This window comes from Ambystoma mexicanum, chromosome 1p (assembly GCF_040938575.1).
Source record: "Ambystoma mexicanum isolate Mex_15411 chromosome 1p, UKY_AmexF1_1, whole genome shotgun sequence".
Taxonomy (NCBI): domain Eukaryota; kingdom Metazoa; phylum Chordata; class Amphibia; order Caudata; family Ambystomatidae; genus Ambystoma; species Ambystoma mexicanum.
The window spans coordinates 1,028,484,441-1,028,504,564 of NC_090921.1; the positions used below are offsets into that span (position 1 = coordinate 1,028,484,441).

General features: G+C 41.4%; 5 non-coding genes across 5 annotated transcripts; all 5 read right to left on the reverse strand.

Moving 5' to 3' along the window:
* Positions 1-3,193: 3,193 nt before the first annotated feature.
* On the reverse strand, positions 3,194-3,279 carry TRNAY-GUA (transfer RNA tyrosine (anticodon GUA)). The gene is given in 2 exon segments: positions 3,194-3,229; positions 3,243-3,279. It is a non-coding gene; the product is annotated as a tRNA-Tyr (tRNA).
* A 560-nt stretch (positions 3,280-3,839) lies between these two features.
* On the reverse strand, positions 3,840-3,925 carry TRNAY-GUA (transfer RNA tyrosine (anticodon GUA)). The gene is given in 2 exon segments: positions 3,840-3,875; positions 3,889-3,925. It is a non-coding gene; the product is annotated as a tRNA-Tyr (tRNA).
* Positions 3,926-6,420: 2,495 nt separating this feature from the next.
* TRNAY-GUA (transfer RNA tyrosine (anticodon GUA)) lies at positions 6,421-6,506 on the reverse strand. Its single transcript is given in 2 exon segments — positions 6,421-6,456; positions 6,470-6,506. It is a non-coding gene; the product is annotated as a tRNA-Tyr (tRNA).
* Positions 6,507-12,862: 6,356 nt separating this feature from the next.
* On the reverse strand, positions 12,863-12,948 carry TRNAY-GUA (transfer RNA tyrosine (anticodon GUA)). Its single transcript is given in 2 exon segments — positions 12,863-12,898; positions 12,912-12,948. It is a non-coding gene; the product is annotated as a tRNA-Tyr (tRNA).
* Positions 12,949-13,508: 560 nt separating this feature from the next.
* TRNAY-GUA (transfer RNA tyrosine (anticodon GUA)) lies at positions 13,509-13,594 on the reverse strand. Its single transcript is given in 2 exon segments — positions 13,509-13,544; positions 13,558-13,594. It is a non-coding gene; the product is annotated as a tRNA-Tyr (tRNA).
* Between the last annotated feature and the right edge of the window lie 6,530 nt (positions 13,595-20,124).

Consider the following 20,124-nt stretch of genomic DNA (forward strand, 5'->3'; position numbering starts at 1 on the left):
TGCCTGTTTTACCACTACAGTCCTCCCCTCTACCAACTGAGCTATCGAAGGCTTGGCAAACCGTTCTCTAGCAAGCTCAATTCGAGCTTCCACTTCAACCGTCGACATGCAAACATCTCTTGCAATTCGTACAAAATACTACAAATTTGGCTTGTGAGGTTCCCGAATTGAGTAAAAGCACATCAGTTCCCAATTAAAAAAATGACCGCCTCCGCAGTCTCCCGCATGTTACTGACCACCATACTAAGGAGGAAAAGTTGAAAGGCGGCGCCTCACAGGCCATCTCCTCAGAGTATTCATCAGTGTTCGGCCTTGACAATATTTTAATATCTTGGATGGTGTATGGTGTTCTCCCATTTCCCTTGAGAAATCAAGATTGTCAAGGGGATTCTGCTGTTTTGCCAGTTCATAGCAAGAGATGGGGATCCAAAACACCTCACAGGAAACCAATGAAGATTCGTGTTGGACAGAAAAATAACGTAGCCACAGCCTCAAAGCAAAAGGCATCTATTTTCAGTGATGAAATATAATATAATTATAAATTGTCTGTTATTTTACTTTCCAAGTATTTTACTTTCCAAGTATTCAATAAAATGTGCATTTGGCAAAAGTCCTTCGAGCCGGATTTGAACCAGCGACCTAAGGATGCCTGTTTTACCACTACATTCCTCCGCTCTACCAACTGAGCTATCGAAGGCTTGGCAAATCAACTCTAGCAAACTCAATACGAGCTTCCACTTCAACCGTCGACTTGTAAACATCTCTTGCAATTCGTGCAAAATACTACAAATTTGGCTTGTGAGGTTCCCGAATTGAGTAAAAGCACATCAGTTCCCAATTAAAAAAATGACCCCCTCCGCAGTCTCCCGCATGTTACTGACCACCATACTAAGGGGGAAAAGTTGAAAGGCGGCACCTCACAGGCCATCTCCTCAGAGTATTCAGCCGCGTTGGGCCTTGACAATATTTTAATATCTTGGATGGTGTATAGTGTTCTCTCATTTCCCTTGAGAAATCAAGATTGTCAAGGGGATTCTGCTGTTTTGCCAGTTCATAGCAAGAGATGGGGATCCAAAACACCTGACAGGAAACCAATGAAGATTCGTGTTGGACAGAAAAATAACGTGGTCACAGCCTCAAAGCAAAAGGCATCTATTTTCAGTGATGAAATATAATATAATTATAAATTGTCTGTTATTTTACTTTCCAAGTATTTTACTTTCCAAGTATTCAATAAAATGTGCATTTGGCAAAAGTCCTTCGAGCCGGATTTGAACCAGTGACCTAAGGATGCCTGTTTTACCCCTACAGTCCTCCACTCTACCAACTGAGCTATCGAAGGCTTGGCAAATCAGTCTCTAGCAAGCTCAATACGAGCTTCCACTTCAACCGTCGACATTCAAACATCTCTTGCAATTCGTGCAAAATACTACAAATTTGGCTTGTGAGGTTCCCGAATTGAGTAAAAGCACATCAGTTCACAATTAAAAAAATGACCCCCTCCGCAGTCTCCCGCATGTTACTGACCACCATACAAAGGAGGAAAAGTTGAAAGGCGGCGCCTCACAGGCCATCTCCTCAGAGTATTCATCAGTGTTCGGCCTTGACAATATTTTAATATCTTGGATGGTGTATAGTGTTCTCCCATTTCCCTTGAGAAATCAAGATTGTCAAGGGGATTCTGCTGTTTTGTCAGTTCATAGCAAGAGATGGGGATCCAAAATACCTCACAGGAAACCAACGAAGATTGGTGTCGGACAGAAAAATAACGTGGCCACAGCCTCAAAGCAAAAGGCATCTATTTTCAGTGATGAAATATAATATAATTATAAATTGTCTGTTATTTTACATTCCAAGTATTTTACTTTCCAAGCATTCAATAAAATGTGCATTTGGCAAAAGTGCTTTGAGCCGGATTTGAACCAGCAACCTAAGGATGCCTGTTTTACCACTACAGTCCTCGGCTCTACCAACTGAGCTATCAAAGGCTTGGCAAATCATTCTCTAGCAAACTCAATACGAGCTTCCACTTCAACCGTCGACTTGTAAACATCTCTTGCAATTCGTGCAAAATACTACAAATTTGGCTTGTGAGGTTCCCGAACTGGGTAAAAGCACATCAGTTCCCAATTAAAAAAATGACCCCCTCCGCAGTCTCCCGCATGTTACTGACCACCATACTAAGGGGGAAAAGTTGAAAGGCGCGCCTCACAGGCCATCTCCTCAGAGTATTCAGCCGTGTTGGGCCTTGACAATATTTTAATATCTTGGATGTTGTATAGTGTTCTCCCATTTCCCTTGAGAAATCAAGATTGTCAAGGGGATTCTGCTGTTTTGTCAGTTCATAGCAAGAGATGGGGATCCAAAACACCTCACAGGAAACCAATGAAGATTGGTGTTGGACAGAAACATAACGTGGCGACAGCCTCAAAGCAAAAGGCATCTATTTTCAGTGATGAAATATAATATAATTATAAATTGTCTGTTATTTTATTTTCCAAGCATTTTACTTTCCAAGTATTCAATAAAATTTGCATTTGGCAAAAGTCATTCGAGCCGGATTTGAACCAGCGACCTAAGGATGCCTGTTTTACCACTGCAGTCCTCCGCTCTACCAACTGAGCTATCGAAGGCTTGGCAAAGTATTTTCTAGCAAACTCAATACGAGCTTCCACTTCAACCGTCGACTTGTAAACATCTCTTGCAATTCGTGCAAAATACTACAAATTTGGCTTGTGAGGTTCCCGAATTGAGTAAAAGCACATCAGTTCCCAATTAAAAAAATTACCCCCTCCGCAGTCTCCCGCATGTTACTGACCACCATACTAAGGGGGAAAAGTTGAAAGGCGGCACCTCACAGGCCATCTCCTCAGAGTATTCAGCCGCGTTGGGCCTTGACAATATTTTAATATCTTGGATGGTGTATAGTGTTCTCTCATTTCCCTTGAGAAATCAAGATTGTCAAGGGGATTCTGCTGTTTTGCCAGTTCATAGCAAGAGATGGGGATCCAAAACACCTGACAGGAAACCAATGAAGATTCGTGTTGGACAGAAAAATAACGTGGTCACAGCCTCAAAGCAAAAGGCATCTATTTTCAGTGATGAAATATAATATAATTATAAATTGTCTGTTATTTTACTTTCCAAGTATTTTACTTTCCAAGTATTCAATAAAATGTGCATTTGGCAAAAGTCCTTCGAGCCGGATTTGAACCAGCGACCTAAGGATGCCTGTTTTACCACTACAGTCCTCCGCTCTACCAACTGAGCTATCGAAGGCTTGACAAATTGTTTTCTAGCAAACTCAATACGAGCTTTCACTTCAACCGTCGACTTGTAAACATCTCTTGCAATTCGTGCAAAATACTACAAATTTGGCTTGTGACGTTCCCGAATTGAGTAAAAGCATATCAGTTCCCAATTAAAAAAATGACCCCCTCCGCAGTCTCCCGCATGTTACTGACCACCATACTAAGGGGGAAAAGTTGAAAGGCGGCGCCTCACAGGCCATCTCCTCAGAGTATTCAGCCGTGTTGGGCCTTGACAATATTTTAATATCTTGGATGGTGTATACTGTTCTCTCATTTCCCTTGAGAAATCAAGATTGTCAAGGGGATTCTGCTGTTTTGCCAGTTCATAGCAAGAGATGGGGATCCGAATCACCTCAGAGGAAACCAATGAAGATTGGTGTTGGACAGAAACATAACGTGGCCACAGCCTCAAAGCAAAAGGCATCTATTTTCAGTGATGAAATATATTATAATTATAAATTGTCTGTTATTTTATTTTCCAAGTATTTTACTTTCCAAGTATTCAATAAAATTTGCATTTGGCGAAAGTCCTTCGAGCCGGATTTGAACCAGCGACCTAAGGATGCCTGTTTTACCACTACAGTCCTCTGCTCTACCAACTGAGCTATCGAAGGCTTGGCAAATCATTCTCTAGCAAACTCAATACGAGCTTCCACTTCAACCGTCGACTTGTAAACATCTCTTGCAATTCGTGCAAAATACTACAAATTTGGCTTGTGAGGTTCCCGAATTGAGTAAAAGCACATCAGTTCCCAATTAAAAAAATGACCCCCTCCTCAGTCTCCCACATGTTAATGACCACCATACTAAGGGGGAAAAGTTGAAAGGCGGCGCCTCACAGGCCATCTCCTCAGAGTATTCAGCCGTGTTGGGCCTTGACAATATTTTAATATCTTGGATGGTGTATAGTGTTCTCTCATTTGCCTTGAGAAATCAAGATTGTCAAGGGGATTCTGCTGTTTTGCCAGTTCATAGCAAGAGATGGGGATCCAAAACACCTGACAGGAAACCAATGAAGATTCGTGTTGGACAGAAAAATAACGTGGTCACAGCCTCAAAGCAAAAGGCATCTATTTTCAGTGATGAAATATAATATAATTATAAATTGTCTGTTATTTTACTTTCCAAGTATTTTACTTTCCAAGTATTCAATAAAATGTGCATTTGGCAAAAGTCCTTCGAGCCGGATTTGAACCAGTGACCTAAGGACGCCTGTTTTACCCCTACAGTCCTCCACTCTACCAACTGAGCTATCGAAGGCTTGGCAAATCAGTCTCTAGCAAGCTCAATACGAGCTTCCACTTCAACCGTCGACATTCAAACATCTCTTGCAATTCGTGCAAAATACTACAAATTTGGCTTGTGAGGTTCCCGAATTGAGTAAAAGCACATCAGTTCACAATTAAAAAAATGACCCCCTCCGCAGTCTCCCGCATGTTACTGACCACCATACAAAGGAGGAAAAGTTGAAAGGCGGCGCCTCACAGGCCATCTCCTCAGAGTATTCATCAGTGTTCGGCCTTGACAATATTTTAATATCTTGGATGGTGTATAGTGTTCTCCCATTTCCCTTGAGAAATCAAGATTGTCAAGGGGATTCTGCTGTTTTGTCAGCTCATAGCAAGAGATGGGGATCCAAAATACCTCACAGGAAACCAACGAAGATTGGTGTCGGACAGAAAAATAACGTGGCCACAGCCTCAAAGCAAAAGGCATCTATTTTCAGTGATGAAATATAATATAATTATAAATTGTCTGTTATTTTACATTCCAAGTATTTTACTTTCCAAGCATTCAATAAAATGTGCATTTGGCAAAAGTGCTTTGAGCCGGATTTGAACCAGCAACCTAAGGATGTCTGTTTTATCTCTACAGTCCTCCTCTACCAACTGAGCTATCAAAGGCTTGGCAAATCATTCTCTAGCAAACTCAATACGAGCTTCCACTTCAACCGTCGACTTGTAAACATCTCTTGCAATTCGTGCAAAATACTACAAATTTGGCTTGTGAGGTTCCCGAATTGGGTAAAAGCACATCAGTTCCCAATTAAAAAAATGACCCCCTCCGCAGTCTCCCGCATGTTACTGACCACCATACTAAGGGGGAAAAGTTGAAAGGCGCGCCTCACAGGCCATCTCCTCAGAGTATTCAGCCGTGTTGGGCCTTGACAATATTTTAATATCTTGGATGTTGTATAGTGTTCTCCCATTTCCCTTGAGAAATCAAGATTGTCAAGGGGATTCTGCTGTTTTGTCAGTTCATAGCAAGAGATGGGGATCCAAAACACCTCACAGGAAACCAATGAAGATTGGTGTTGGACAGAAACATAACGTGGCGACAGCCTCAAAGCAAAAGGCATCTATTTTCAGTGATGAAATATAATATAATTATAAATTGTCTGTTATTTTATTTTCCAAGCATTTTACTTTCCAAGTATTCAATAAAATTTGCATTTGGCAAAAGTCCTTCAATCTGGATTTGAACCAGCGACCTAAGGATGCCTGTTTTACCACTACAGTCCTCTGCTCTACCAACTGAGCTATCGAAGGCTTGGCAAATCAGTCTCTAGCAAGCTCAATACGAGCTTCCACTTCAACCGTCGACATTCAAACATCTCTTGCAATTCGTGCAAAATACTACAAATTTGGCTTGTGAGGTTCCCGAATTGAGTAAAAGCACATCAGTTCCCAATTAAAAAAATGACCCCCTCCGCAGTCTCCCGCATGTTACTGACCACCATACTAAGGGGGAAAAGTTGAAAGGCGGCACCTCACAGGCCATCTCCTCAGAGTATTCAGCCGCGTTGGGCCTTGACAATATTTTAATATCTTGGATGGTGTATAGTGTTCTCTCATTTCCCTTGAGAAATCAAGATTGTCAAGGGGATTCTGCTGTTTTGCCAGTTCATAGCAAGAGATGGGGATCCAAAACACCTCACAGGAAACCAATGAAGATTCGTGTTGGACAGAAAAATAACGTGGTCACAGCCTCAAAGCAAAAGGCATCTATTTTCAGTGATGAAATATAATATAATTATAAATTGTCTGTTATTTTACTTTCCAAGTATTTTACTTTCCAAGTATTCAATAAAATGTGCATTTGGCAAAAGTCCTTCGAGCCGGATTTGAACCAGCGACCTAAGGATGCCTGTTTTACCACTACAGTCCTCCGCTCTACCAACTGAGCTATCGAAGGCTTGGCAAATCAGTCTCTAGCAAGCTCAATACGAGCTTCCACTTCAACCGTCGACATTCAAACATCTCTTGCAATTCGTGCAAAATACTACAAATTTGGCTTGTGAGGTTCCCGAATTGAGTAAAAGCACATCAGTTCCCAATTAAAAAAATGACCCCCTCCTCAGTCTCCCACATGTTAATGACCACCATACTAAGGGGGAAAAGTTGAAAGGCGGCGCCTCACAGGCCATCTCCTCAGAGTATTCAGCCGTGTTGGGCCTTGACAATATTTTAATATCTTGGATGGTGTATAGTGTTCTCTCATTTCCCTTGAGAAATCAAGATTGTCAAGGGGATTCTGCTGTTTTGCCAGTTCATAGCAAGAGATGGGGATCCGCATCACCTCAGAGGAAACCAATGAAGATTGGTGTTGGACAGAAACATAACGTGGCCACAGCCTCAAAGCAAAAGGCATCTATTTTCAGTGATGAAATATAATATAATTATAAATTGTCTGTTATTTTACTTTCCAAGTATTTTACTTTCCAAGTATTCAATAAAATGTGCATTTGGCAAAAGTCCTTCGAGCCGGATTTGAACCAGTGACCTAAGGATGCCTGTTTTACCCCTACAGTCCTCCACTCTACCAACTGAGCTATCGAAGGCTTGGCAAATCAGTCTCTAGCAAGCTCAATACGAGCTTCCACTTCAACCGTCGACATTCAAACATCTCTTGCAATTCGTGCAAAATACTACAAATTTGGCTTGTGAGGTTCCCGAATTGAGTAAAAGCACATCAGTTCACAATTAAAAAAATGACCCCCTCCGCAGTCTCCCGCATGTTACTGACCACCATACAAAGGAGGAAAAGTTGAAAGGCGGCGCCTCACAGGCCATCTCCTCAGAGTATTCATCAGTGTTCGGCCTTGACAATATTTTAATATCTTGGATGGTGTATAGTGTTCTCCCATTTCCCTTGAGAAATCAAGATTGTCAAGGGGATTCTGCTGTTTTGTCAGTTCATAGCAAGAGATGGGGATCCAAAACACCTCACAGGAAACCAATGAAGATTGGTGTTGGACAGAAACATAACGTGGCGACAGCCTCAAAGCAAAAGGCATCTATTTTCAGTGATGAAATATAATATAATTATAAATTGTCTGTTATTTTATTTTCCAAGCATTTTACTTTCCAAGTATTCAATAAAATTTGCATTTGGCAAAAGTCCTTCAATCTGGATTTGAACCAGCGACCTAAGGATGCCTGTTTTACCACTACAGTCCTCTGCTCTACCAACTGAGCTATCGAAGGCTTGGCAAATCAGTCTCTAGCAAGCTCAATACGAGCTTCCACTTCAACCGTCGACATTCAAACATCTCTTGCAATTCGTGCAAAATACTACAAATTTGGCTTGTGAGGTTCCCGAATTGAGTAAAAGCACATCAGTTCACAATTAAAAAAATGACCCCCTCCGCAGTCTCCCGCATGTTACTGACCACCATACAAAGGAGGAAAAGTTGAAAGGCGGCGCCTCACAGGCCATCTCCTCAGAGTATTCATCAGTGTTCGGCCTTGACAATATTTTAATATCTTGGATGGTGTATAGTGTTCTCCCATTTCCCTTGAGAAATCAAGATTGTCAAGGGGATTCTGCTGTTTTGTCAGTTCATAGCAAGAGATGGGGATCCAAAATACCTCACAGGAAACCAACGAAGATTGGTGTCGGACAGAAAAATAACGTGGCCACAGCCTCAAAGCAAAAGGAATCTATTTTCAGTGATGAAATATAATATAATTATAAATTGTCTGTTATTTTACATTCCAAGTATTTTACTTTCCAAGCATTCAATAAAATGTGCATTTGGCAAAAGTGCTTTGAGCCGGATTTGAACCAGCAACCTAAGGATGCCTGTTTTACCTCTACAGTCCGCCGCTCTACCAACTGAGCTATCAAAGGCTTGGCAAATCATTCTCTAGCAAACTCAATACGAGCTTCCACTTCAACCGTCGACTTGTAAACATCTCTTGCAATTCGTGCAAAATACTACAAATTTGGCTTGTGAGGTTCCCGAATTGGGTAAAAGCACATCAGTTCCCAATTAAAAAAATGACCCCCTCCGCAGTCTCCCGCATGTTACTGACCACCATACTAAGGGGGAAAAGTTGAAAGGCGCGCCTCACAGGCCATCTCCTCAGAGTATTCAGCCGTGTTGGGCCTTGACAATATTTTAATATCTTGGATGTTGTATAGTGTTCTCCCATTTCCCTTGAGAAATCAAGATTGTCAAGGGGATTCTGCTGTTTTGTCAGTTCATAGCAAGAGATGGGGATCCAAAACACCTCACAGGAAACCAATGAAGATTGGTGTTGGACAGAAACATAACGTGGCGACAGCCTCAAAGCAAAAGGCATCTATTTTCAGTGATGAAATATAATATAATTATAAATTGTCTGTTATTTTATTTTCCAAGCATTTTACTTTCCAAGTATTCAATAAAATTTGCATTTGGCAAAAGTCCTTCAATCTGGATTTGAACCAGCGACCTAAGGATGCCTGTTTTACCACTACAGTCCTCTGCTCTACCAACTGAGCTATCGAAGGCTTGGCAAATCATTTTCTAGCAAGCTCAATACGAGCTTCCACTTCAACCGTCGACATTCAAACATCTCTTGCAATTTGTGCAAAATACTACAAATTTGGCTTGTGAGGTTCCCGAATTGAGTAAAAGCACATCAGTTCCCAATTAAAAAAATGACCCCCTCCTCAGTCTCCCACATGTTAATGACCACCATACTAAGGGGGAAAAGTTGAAAGGCGGCCCCTCACAGGCCATCTCCTCAGAGTATTCAGCCGTGTTGGGCCTTGACAATATTTTAATATCTTGGATGGTGTATAGTGTTCTCTCATTTCCCTTGAGAAATCAAGATTGTCAAGGGGATTCTGCTGTTTTGCCAGTTCATAGCAAGAGATGGGGATCCAAAACACCTGACAGGAAACCAATGAAGATTCGTGTTGGACAGAAAAATAACGTGGCCACAGCCTCAAAGCAAAAGGCATCTATTTTCAGTGATGAAATATAATATAATTATAAATTGTCTGTTATTTTACTTTCCAAGTATTTTACTTTCCAAGTATTCAATAAAATTTGCATTTGGCAAAAGTCCTTCAATCTGGATTTGAACCAGCGACCTAAGGATGCCTGTTTTACCACTACAGTCCTCTGCTCTACCAACTGAGCTATCGAAGGCTTGGCAAATCATTTTCTAGCAAGCTCAATACGAGCTTCCACTTCAACCGTCGACATTCAAACATCTCTTGCAATTTGTGCAAAATACTACAAATTTGGCTTGTGAGGTTCCCGAATTGAGTAAAAGCACATCAGTTCCCAATTAAAAAAATGACCCCCTCCTCAGTCTCCCACATGTTAATGACCACCATACTAAGGGGGAAAAGTTGAAAGGCGGCCCCTCACAGGCCATCTCCTCAGAGTATTCAGCCGTGTTGGGCCTTGACAATATTTTAATATCTTGGATGGTGTATAGTGTTCTCTCATTTCCCTTGAGAAATCAAGATTGTCAAGGGGATTCTGCTGTTTTGCCAGTTCATAGCAAGAGATGGGGATCCAAAACACCTGACAGGAAACCAATGAAGATTCGTGTTGGACAGAAAAATAACGTGGCCACAGCCTCAAAGCAAAAGGCATCTATTTTCAGTGATGAAATATAATATAATTATAAATTGTCTGTTATTTTACTTTCCAAGTATTTTACTTTCCAAGCATTCAATAAAATGTGCATTTGGCAAAAGTCCTTCTAGCCGGATTTGAACCAGCGACCTAAGGATGCCTGTTTCACCACTACAGTCCTCCGCTCTACCAACTGAGCTATCGGCGGCTTGGCAAATCATTCTCTAGCAAACTCAATACGAGCTTCCACTTCAACCGTCGACTTGTAAACATCTCTTGCAATTCGTGCAAAATACTACAAATTTGGCTTGTGAGGTTCCCGAATTGAGTAAAAGCACATCAGTTCCCAATTAAAAAAATGACCCCCTCCGCAGTCTCCCGCATGTTACTGACCACCATACTAAGGGGGAAAAGTTGAAAGGCGGTGCCTCACAGGCCATCTCCTCAGAGTATTCAGCTGTGTTGGGCCTTGACAATATTTTAATATCTTGGATGGTGTATAGTGTTCTCTCATTTCCCTTGAGAAATCAAGATTGTCAAGGGGATTCTGCTGTTTTGCCAGTTCATAGCAAGAGATGGGGATCCAAAACACCTCACATGAAACCAATGAAGATTCGTGTTGGACAGAAACATAACGTGGCCACAGCCTCAAAGCAACAGGCATCTATTTTCAGTGATGAAATATAATATAATTATAAATTGTCTGTTATTTTACTTTCCAAGTATTTTACTTTCCAAGTATTTAATAAAATTTGCATTTGGCAAAAGTCCTTCGAGCCGGATTTGAAACAGCGACCTAAGGATGCCTGTTGTACTACTACAGTCCTCCGCTCTACCAACTGAGCTATCGAAGGCTTGGCAAATCATTCTCTAGCAAACTCAATACGAGCTTCCACTTCAACCGTCGACTTGTAAACATCTCTTGCAATTCGTGCAAAATACTACAAATTTGGCTTGTGAGGTTCCCGAATTGAGTAAAAGCACATCAGTTCCCAATTAAAAAAATGACCCCCTCCGCAGTCTCCCGCATGTTACTGACCACCATACTAAGGGGGAAAAGTTGAAAGGCGGCACCTCACAGGCCATCTCCTCAGAGTATTCAGCCGCGTTGGGCCTTGACAATATTTTAATATCTTGGATGGTGTATAGTGTTCTCTCATTTCCCTTGAGAAATCAAGATTGTCAAGGGGATTCTGCTGTTTTGCCAGTTCATAGCAAGAGATGGGGATCCAAAACACCTCACAGGAAACCAATGAAGATTCGTGTTGGACAGAAAAATAACGTGGTCACAGCCTCAAAGCAAAAGGCATCTATTTTCAGTGATGAAATATAATATAATTATAAATTGTCTGTTATGTTATTTTCCAAGTATTCAATAAAATTTGCATTTGGCAAAAGTCCTTTGAGCCGAATTTGAACCAGCGACCTAAGGATGCCTGTTTTACCACTACAGTCCTCCCCTCTACCAACTGAGCTATCGAAGGCTTGGCAAACCGTTCTCTAGCAAGCTCAATTCGAGCTTCCACTTCAACCGTCGACATGCAAACATCTCTTGCAATTCGTACAAAATACTACAAATTTGGCTTGTGAGGTTCCCGAATTGAGTAAAAGCACATCAGTTCCCAATTAAAAAAATGACCGCCTCCGCAGTCTCCCGCATGTTACTGACCACCATACTAAGGAGGAAAAGTTGAAAGGCGGCGCCTCACAGGCCATCTCCTCAGAGTATTCATCAGTGTTCGGCCTTGACAATATTTTAATATCTTGGATGGTGTATGGTGTTCTCCCATTTCCCTTGAGAAATCAAGATTGTCAAGGGGATTCTGCTGTTTTGCCAGTTCATAGCAAGAGATGGGGATCCAAAACACCTCACAGGAAACCAATGAAGATTCGTGTTGGACAGAAAAATAACGTGGCCACAGCCTCAAAGCAAAAGGCATCTATTTTCAGTGATGAAATATAATATAATTATAAATTGTCTGTTATTTTACTTTCCAAGTATTTTACTTTCCAAGTATTCAATAAAATGTGCATTTGGCAAAAGTCCTTCGAGCCGGATTTGAACCAGCGACCTAAGGATGCCTGTTTTACCACTACATTCCTCCGCTCTACCAACTGAGCTATCGAAGGCTTGGCAAATCAACTCTAGCAAACTCAATACGAGCTTCCACTTCAACCGTCGACTTGTAAACATCTCTTGCAATTCGTGCAAAATACTACAAATTTGGCTTGTGAGGTTCCCGAATTGAGTAAAAGCACATCAGTTCCCAATTAAAAAAATGACCCCCTCCGCAGTCTCCCGCATGTTACTGACCACCATACTAAGGGGGAAAAGTTGAAAGGCGGCACCTCACAGGCCATCTCCTCAGAGTATTCAGCCGCGTTGGGCCTTGACAATATTTTAATATCTTGGATGGTGTATAGTGTTCTCTCATTTCCCTTGAGAAATCAAGATTGTCAAGGGGATTCTGCTGTTTTGCCAGTTCATAGCAAGAGATGGGGATCCAAAACACCTGACAGGAAACCAATGAAGATTCGTGTTGGACAGAAAAATAACGTGGTCACAGCCTCAAAGCAAAAGGCATCTATTTTCAGTGATGAAATATAATATAATTATAAATTGTCTGTTATTTTACTTTCCAAGTATTTTACTTTCCAAGTATTCAATAAAATGTGCATCTGGCAAAAGTCCTTCGAGCCGGATTTGAACCAGCGACCTAAGGATGCCTGTTTTACCACTACAGTCCTCCGCTCTACCAACTGAGCTATCGAAGGCTTGGCAAATCAGTCTCTAGCAAGCTCAATACGAGCTTCCACTTCAACCGTCGACATTCAAACATCTCTTGCAATTCGTGCAAAATACTACAAATTTGGCTTGTGAGGTTCCCGAATTGAGTAAAAGCACATCAGTTCCCAATTAAAAAAATGACCCCCTCCTCAGTCTCCCACATGTTAATGACCACCATACTAAGGGGGAAAAGTTGAAAGGCGGCGCCTCACAGGCCATCTCCTCAGAGTATTCAGCCGTGTTGGGCCTTGACAATATTTTAATATCTTGGATGGTGTATAGTGTTCTCTCATTTTCCTTGAGAAATCAAGATTGTCAAGGGGATTCTGCTGTTTTGCCAGTTCATAGCAAGAGATGGGGATCCGAATCACCTCAGAGGAAACCAATGAAGATTGGTGTTGGACAGAAACATAACGTGGCCACAGCCTCAAAGCAAAAGGCATCTATTTTCAGTGATGAAATATAATATAATTATAAATTGTCTGTTATTTTATTTTCCAAGTATTTTACTTTCCAAGTATTCAATAAAATTTGCATTTGGCGAAAGTCCTTCGAGCCGGATTTGAACCAGCGACCTAAGGATGCCTGTTTTACCACTACAGTCCTCCGCTCTACCAACTGAGCTATCGAAGGCTTGGCAAATCATTCTCTAGCAAACTCAATACGAGCTTCCACTTCAACCGTCGACTTGTAAACATCTCTTGCAATTCGTGCAAAATACTACAAATTTGGCTTGTGAGGTTCCCGAATTGAGTAAAAGCACATCAGTTCCCAATTAAAAAAATGACCCCCTCCTCAGTCTCCCACATGTTAATGACCACCATACTAAGGGGGAAAAGTTGAAAGGCGGCGCCTCACAGGCCATCTCCTCAGAGTATTCAGCCGTGTTGGGCCTTGACAATATTTTAATATCTTGGATGGTGTATAGTGTTCTCTCATTTCCCTTGAGAAATCAAGATTGTCAAGGGGATTCTGCTGTTTTGCCAGTTCATAGCAAGAGATGGGGATCCAAAACACCTGACAGGAAACCAATGAAGATTCGTGTTGGACAGAAAAATAACGTGGTCACAGCCTCAAAGCAAAAGGCATCTATTTTCAGTGATGAAATATAATATAATTATAAATTGTCTGTTATTTTACTTTCCAAGTATTTTACTTTCCAAGTATTCAATAAAATGTGCATTTGGCAAAAGTGCTTTGAGCCGGATTTGAACCAGCAACCTAAGGATGCCTGTTTTACCACTACAATCCTCCGCTCTACCAACTGAGCTATCAAAGGCTTGGCAAATCATTCTCTAGCAAACTCAATACGAGCTTCCACTTCAACCGTCGACTTGTAAACATCTCTTGCAATTCGTGCAAAATACTACAAATTTGGCTTGTGAGGTTCCCGAATTGGGTAAAAGCACATCAGTTCCCAATTAAAAAAATGACCCCCTCCGCAGTCTCCCGCATGTTACTGACCACCATACTAAGGGGGAAAAGTTGAAAGGCGCGCCTCACAGGCCATCTCCTCAGAGTATTCAGCCGTGTTGGGCCTTGACAATATTTTAATATCTTGGATGTTGTATAGTGTTCTCCCATTTCCCTTGAGAAATCAAGATTGTCAAGGGGATTCTGCTGTTTTGTCAGTTCATAGCAAGAGATGGGGATCCAAAACACCTCACAGGAAACCAATGAAGATTGGTGTTGGACAGAAACATAACGTGGCGACAGCCTCAAAGCAAAAGGCATCTATTTTCAGTGATGAAATATAATATAATTATAAATTGTCTGTTATTTTATTTTCCAAGCATTTTACTTTCCAAGTATTCAATAAAATTTGCATTTGGCAAAAGTCTTTCAATCTGGATTTGAACCAGCGACCTAAGGATGCCTGTTTTACCACTACAGTCCTCTGCTCTACCAACTGAGCTATCGAAGGCTTGGCAAATCAGTCTCTAGCAAGCTCAATACGAGCTTCCACTTCAACCGTCGACATTCAAACATCTCTTGCAATTCGTGCAAAATACTACAAATTTGGCTTGTGAGGTTCCCGAATTGAGTAAAAGCACATCAGTTCCCAATTAAAAAAATGACCCCCTCCTCAGTCTCCCACATGTTAATGACCACCATACTAAGGGGGAAAGTTGAAAGGCGGCCCCTCACAGGCCATCTCCTCAGAGTATTCAGCCGTGTTGGGCCTTGACAATATTTTAATATCTTGGATGGTGTATAGTGTTCTCTCATTTCCCTTGAGAAATCAAGATTGTCAAGGGGATTCTGCTGTTTTGCCAGTTCATAGCAAGAGATGGGGATCCAAAACACCTGACAGGAAACCAATGAAGATTCGTGTTGGACAGAAAAATAACGTGGCCACAGCCTCAAAGCAAAAGGCATCTATTTTCAGTGATGAAATATAATATAATTATAAATTGTCTGTTATTTTACTTTCCAAGTATTTTACTTTCCAAGTATTCAATAAAATGTGCATTTGGCAAAAGTCCTTCTAGCCGGATTTGAACCAGCGACCTAAGGATGCCTGTTTCACCACTACAGTCCTCTGCTCTACCAACTGAGCTATCGGCGGCTTGGCAAATCATTCTCTAGCAAACTCAATACGAGCTTCCACTTCAACCGTCGACTTGTAAACATCTCTTGCAATTCGTGCAAAATACTACAAATTTGGCTTGTGAGGTTCCCGAATTGAGTAAAAGCACATCAGTTCCCAATTAAAAAAATGACCCCCTCCGCAGTCTCCCGCATGTTACTGACCACCATACTAAGGGGGAAAAGTTGAAAGGCGGCGCCTTACAGGCCATCTCCTCAGAGTATTCAGCTGTGTTGGGCCTTGACAATATTTTAATATCTTGGATGGTGTATAGTGTTCTCTCATTTCCCTTGAGAAATCAAGATTGTCAAGGGGATTCTGCTGTTTTGCCAGTTCATAGCAAGAGATGGGGATCCAAAACACCTCACATGAAACCAATGAAGATTCGTGTTGGACAGAAACATAACGTGGCCACAGCCTCAAAGCAACAGGCATCTATTTTCAGTGATGAAATATAATATAATTATAAATTGTCTGTTATTTTACTTTCCAAGTATTTTACTTTCCAAGTATTTAATAAAATTTGCATTTGGCAAAAGTCCTTCGAGCCGGATTTGAAACAGCGACCTAAGGATGCCTGTTGTACTACTACAGTCCTCCGCTCTACCAACTGAGCTATCGAAGGCTTGGCAAATCATTCTCTAGCAAACTCAATACGAGCTTCCACTTCAACCGTCGACTTGTAAACATCTCTTGCAATTCGTGCAAAATACTACAAATTTGGCTTGTGAGGTTCCCGAATTGAGTAAAAGCACATCAGTTCCCAATTAAAAAAATGACCCCCTCCGCAGTCTCCCGCATGTTACTGACCACCATACTAAGGGGGAAAAGTTGAAAGGCGGCACCTCACAGGCCATCTCCTCAGAGTATTCAGCCGCGTTGGGCCTTGACAATATTTTAATATCTTGGATGGTGTATAGTGTTCTCTCATTTCCCTTGAGAAATCAAGATTGTCAAGGGGATTCTGCTGTTTTGCCAGTTCATAGCAAGAGATGGGGATCCAAAACACCTCACAGGAAACCAATGAAGATTCGTGTTGGACAGAAAAATAACGTGGTCACAGCCTCAAAGCAAAAGGCATCTATTTTCAGTGATGAAATATAATATAATTATAAATTGTCTGTTATGTTATTTTCCAAGTATTCAATAAAATTTGCATTTGGCAAAAGTCCTTTGAGCCGAATTTGAACCAGCGACCTAAGGGTGCCTGTTTTACCACTACAGTCCTCCCCTCTACCAACTGAGCTATCGAAGGCTTGGCAAACCGTTCTCTAGCAAGCTCAATTCGAGCTTCCACTTCAACCGTCGACATGCAAACATCTCTTGCAATTCGTACAAAATACTACAAATTTGGCTTGTGAGGTTCCCGAATTGAGTAAAAGCACATCAGTTCCCAATTAAAAAAATGCCCCCCTCCGCAGTCTCCCGCATGTTACTGACCACCATACTAAGGGGGAAAAGTTGAAAGGCGGCACCTCACAGGCCATCTCCTCAGAGTATTCAGCCGCGTTGGGCCTTGACAATATTTTAATATCTTGGATGGTGTATAGTGTTCTCTCATTTCCCTTGAGAAATCAAGATTGTCAAGGGGATTCTGCTGTTTTGCCAGTTCATAGCAAGAGATGGGGATCCAAAACACCTGACAGGAAACCAATGAAGATTCGTGTTGGACAGAAAAATAACGTGGTCACAGCCTCAAAGCAAAAGGCATCTATTTTCAGTGATGAAATATAATATAATTATAAATTGTCTGTTATTTTACTTTCCAAGTATTTTACTTTCCAAGTATTCAATAAAATGTGCATTTGGCAAAAGTCCTTCGAGCCGGATTTGAACCAGTGACCTAAGGATGCCTGTTTTACCCCTACAGTCCTCCACTCTACCAACTGAGCTATCGAAGGCTTGGCAAATCAGTCTCTAGCAAGCTCAATACGAGCTTCCACTTCAACCGTCGACATTCAAACATCTCTTGCAATTCGTGCAAAATACTACAAATTTGGCTTGTGAGGTTCCCGAATTGAGTAAAAGCACATCAGTTCACAATTAAAAAAATGACCCCCTCCGCAGTCTCCAGCATGTTACTGACCACCATACAAAGGAGGAAAAGTTGAAAGGCGGCGCCTCACAGGCCATCTCCTCAGAGTATTCATCAGTGTTCGGCCTCGACAATATTTTAATATCTTGGATGGTGTATAGTGTTCTCCCATTTCCCTTGAGAAATCAAGATTGTCAAGGGGATTCTGCTGTTTTGTCAGTTCATAGCAAGAGATGGGGATCCAAAATACCTCACAGGAAACCAACGAAGATTGGTGTCGGACAGAAAAATAACGTGGCCACAGCCTCAAAGCAAAAGGCATCTATTTTCAGTGATGAAATATAATATAATTATAAATTGTCTGTTATTTTACATTCCAAGTATTTTACTTTCCAAGCATTCAATAAAATGTGCATTTGGCAAAAGTGCTTTGAGCCGGATTTGAACCAGCAACCTAAGGATGCCTGTTTTACCACTACAGTCCTCCGCTCTACCAACTGAGCTATCAAAGGCTTGGCAAATCATTCTCTAGCAAACTCAATACGAGCTTCCACTTCAACCGTCGACTTGTAAACATCTCTTGCAATTCGTGCAAAATACTACAAATTTGGCTTGTGAGGTTCCCGAATTGGGTAAAAGCACATCAGTTCCCAATTAAAAAAATGACCCCCTCCTCAGTCTCCCACATGTTAATGACCACCATACTAAGGGGGAAAAGTTGAAAGGCGGCGCCTCACAGGCCATCTCCTCAGAGTATTCAGCCGTGTTGGGCCTTGACAATATTTTAATATCTTGGATGGTGTATAGTGTTCTCTCATTTCCCTTGAGAAATCAAGATTGTCAAGGGGATTCTGCTGTTTTGCCAGTTCATAGCAAGAGATGGGGATCCAAAACACCTGACAGGAAACCAATGAAGATTCGTGTTGGACAGAAAAATAACGTGGTCACAGCCTCAAAGCAAAAGGCATCTATTTTCAGTGATGAAATATAATATAATTATAAATTGTCTGTTATTTTACTTTCCAAGTATTTTACTTTCCAAGTATTCAATAAAATGTGCATTTGGCAAAAGTCCTTCGAGCCGGATTTGAACCAGTGACCTAAGGATGCCTGTTTTACCCCTACAGTCCTCCACTCTACCAACTGAGCTATCGAAGGCTTGGCAAATCAGTCTCTAGCAAGCTCAATACGAGCTTCCACTTCAACCGTCGACATTCAAACATCTCTTGCAATTCGTGCAAAATACTACAAATTTGGCTTGTGAGGTTCCCGAATTGAGTAAAAGCACATCAGTTCACAATTAAAAAAATGACCCCCTCCGCAGTCTCCCGCATGTTACTGACCACCATACAAAGGAGGAAAAGTTGAAAGGCGGCGCCTCACAGGCCATCTCCTCAGAGTATTCATCAGTGTTCGGCCTTGACAATATTTTAATATCTTGGATGGTGTATAGTGTTCTCCCATTTCCCTTGAGAAATCAAGATTGTCAAGGGGATTCTGCTGTTTTGTCAGTTCATAGCAAGAGATGGGGATCCAAAATACCTCACAGGAAACCAACCAAGATTGGTGTCGGACAGAAAAATAACGTGGCCACAGCCTCAAAGCAAAAGGCATCTATTTTCAGTGATGAAATATAATATAATTATAAATTGTCTGTTATTTTACATTCCAAGTATTTTACTTTCCAAGCATTCAATAAAATGTGCATTTGGCAAAAGTGCTTCGAGCCGGATTTGAACCAGCAACGTAAGGATGCCTGTTTTACCACTACAATCCTCCGCTCTACCAACTGAGCTATCAAAGGCTTGGCAAATCATTCTCTAGCAAACTCAATACGAGCTTCCACTTCAACCGTCGACTTGTAAACATCTCTTGCAATTCGTGCAAAATACTACAAATTTGGCTTGTGAGGTTCCCGAATTGGGTAAAAGCACATCAGTTCCCAATTAAAAAAATGACCCCCTCCGCAGTCTCCCGCATGTTACTGACCACCATACTAAGGGGGAAAAGTTGAAAGGCGCGCCTCACAGGCCATCTCCTCAGAGTATTCAGCCGTGTTGGGCCTTGACAATATTTTAATATCTTGGATGTTGTATAGTGTTCTCCCATTTCCCTTGAGAAATCAAGATTGTCAAGGGGATTCTGCTGTTTTGTCAGTTCATAGCAAGAGATGGGGATCCAAAACACCTCAGAGGAAACCAATGAAGATTGGTGTTGGACAGAAACATAACGTGGCGACAGCCTCAAAGCAAAAGGCATCTATTTTCAGTGATGAAATATAATATAATTATAAATTGTCTGTTATTTTATTTTCCAAGCATTTTACTTTCCAAGTATTCAATAAAATTTGCATTTGGCAAAAGTCCTTCAATCTGGATTTGAACCAGCGACCTAAGGATGCCTGTTTTACCACTACAGTCCTCTGCTCTACCAACTGAGCTATCGAAGGCTTGGCAAATCAGTCTCTGGCAAGCTCAATACGAGCTTCCACTTCAACCGTCGACATTCAAACATCTCTTGCAATTCGTGCAAAATACT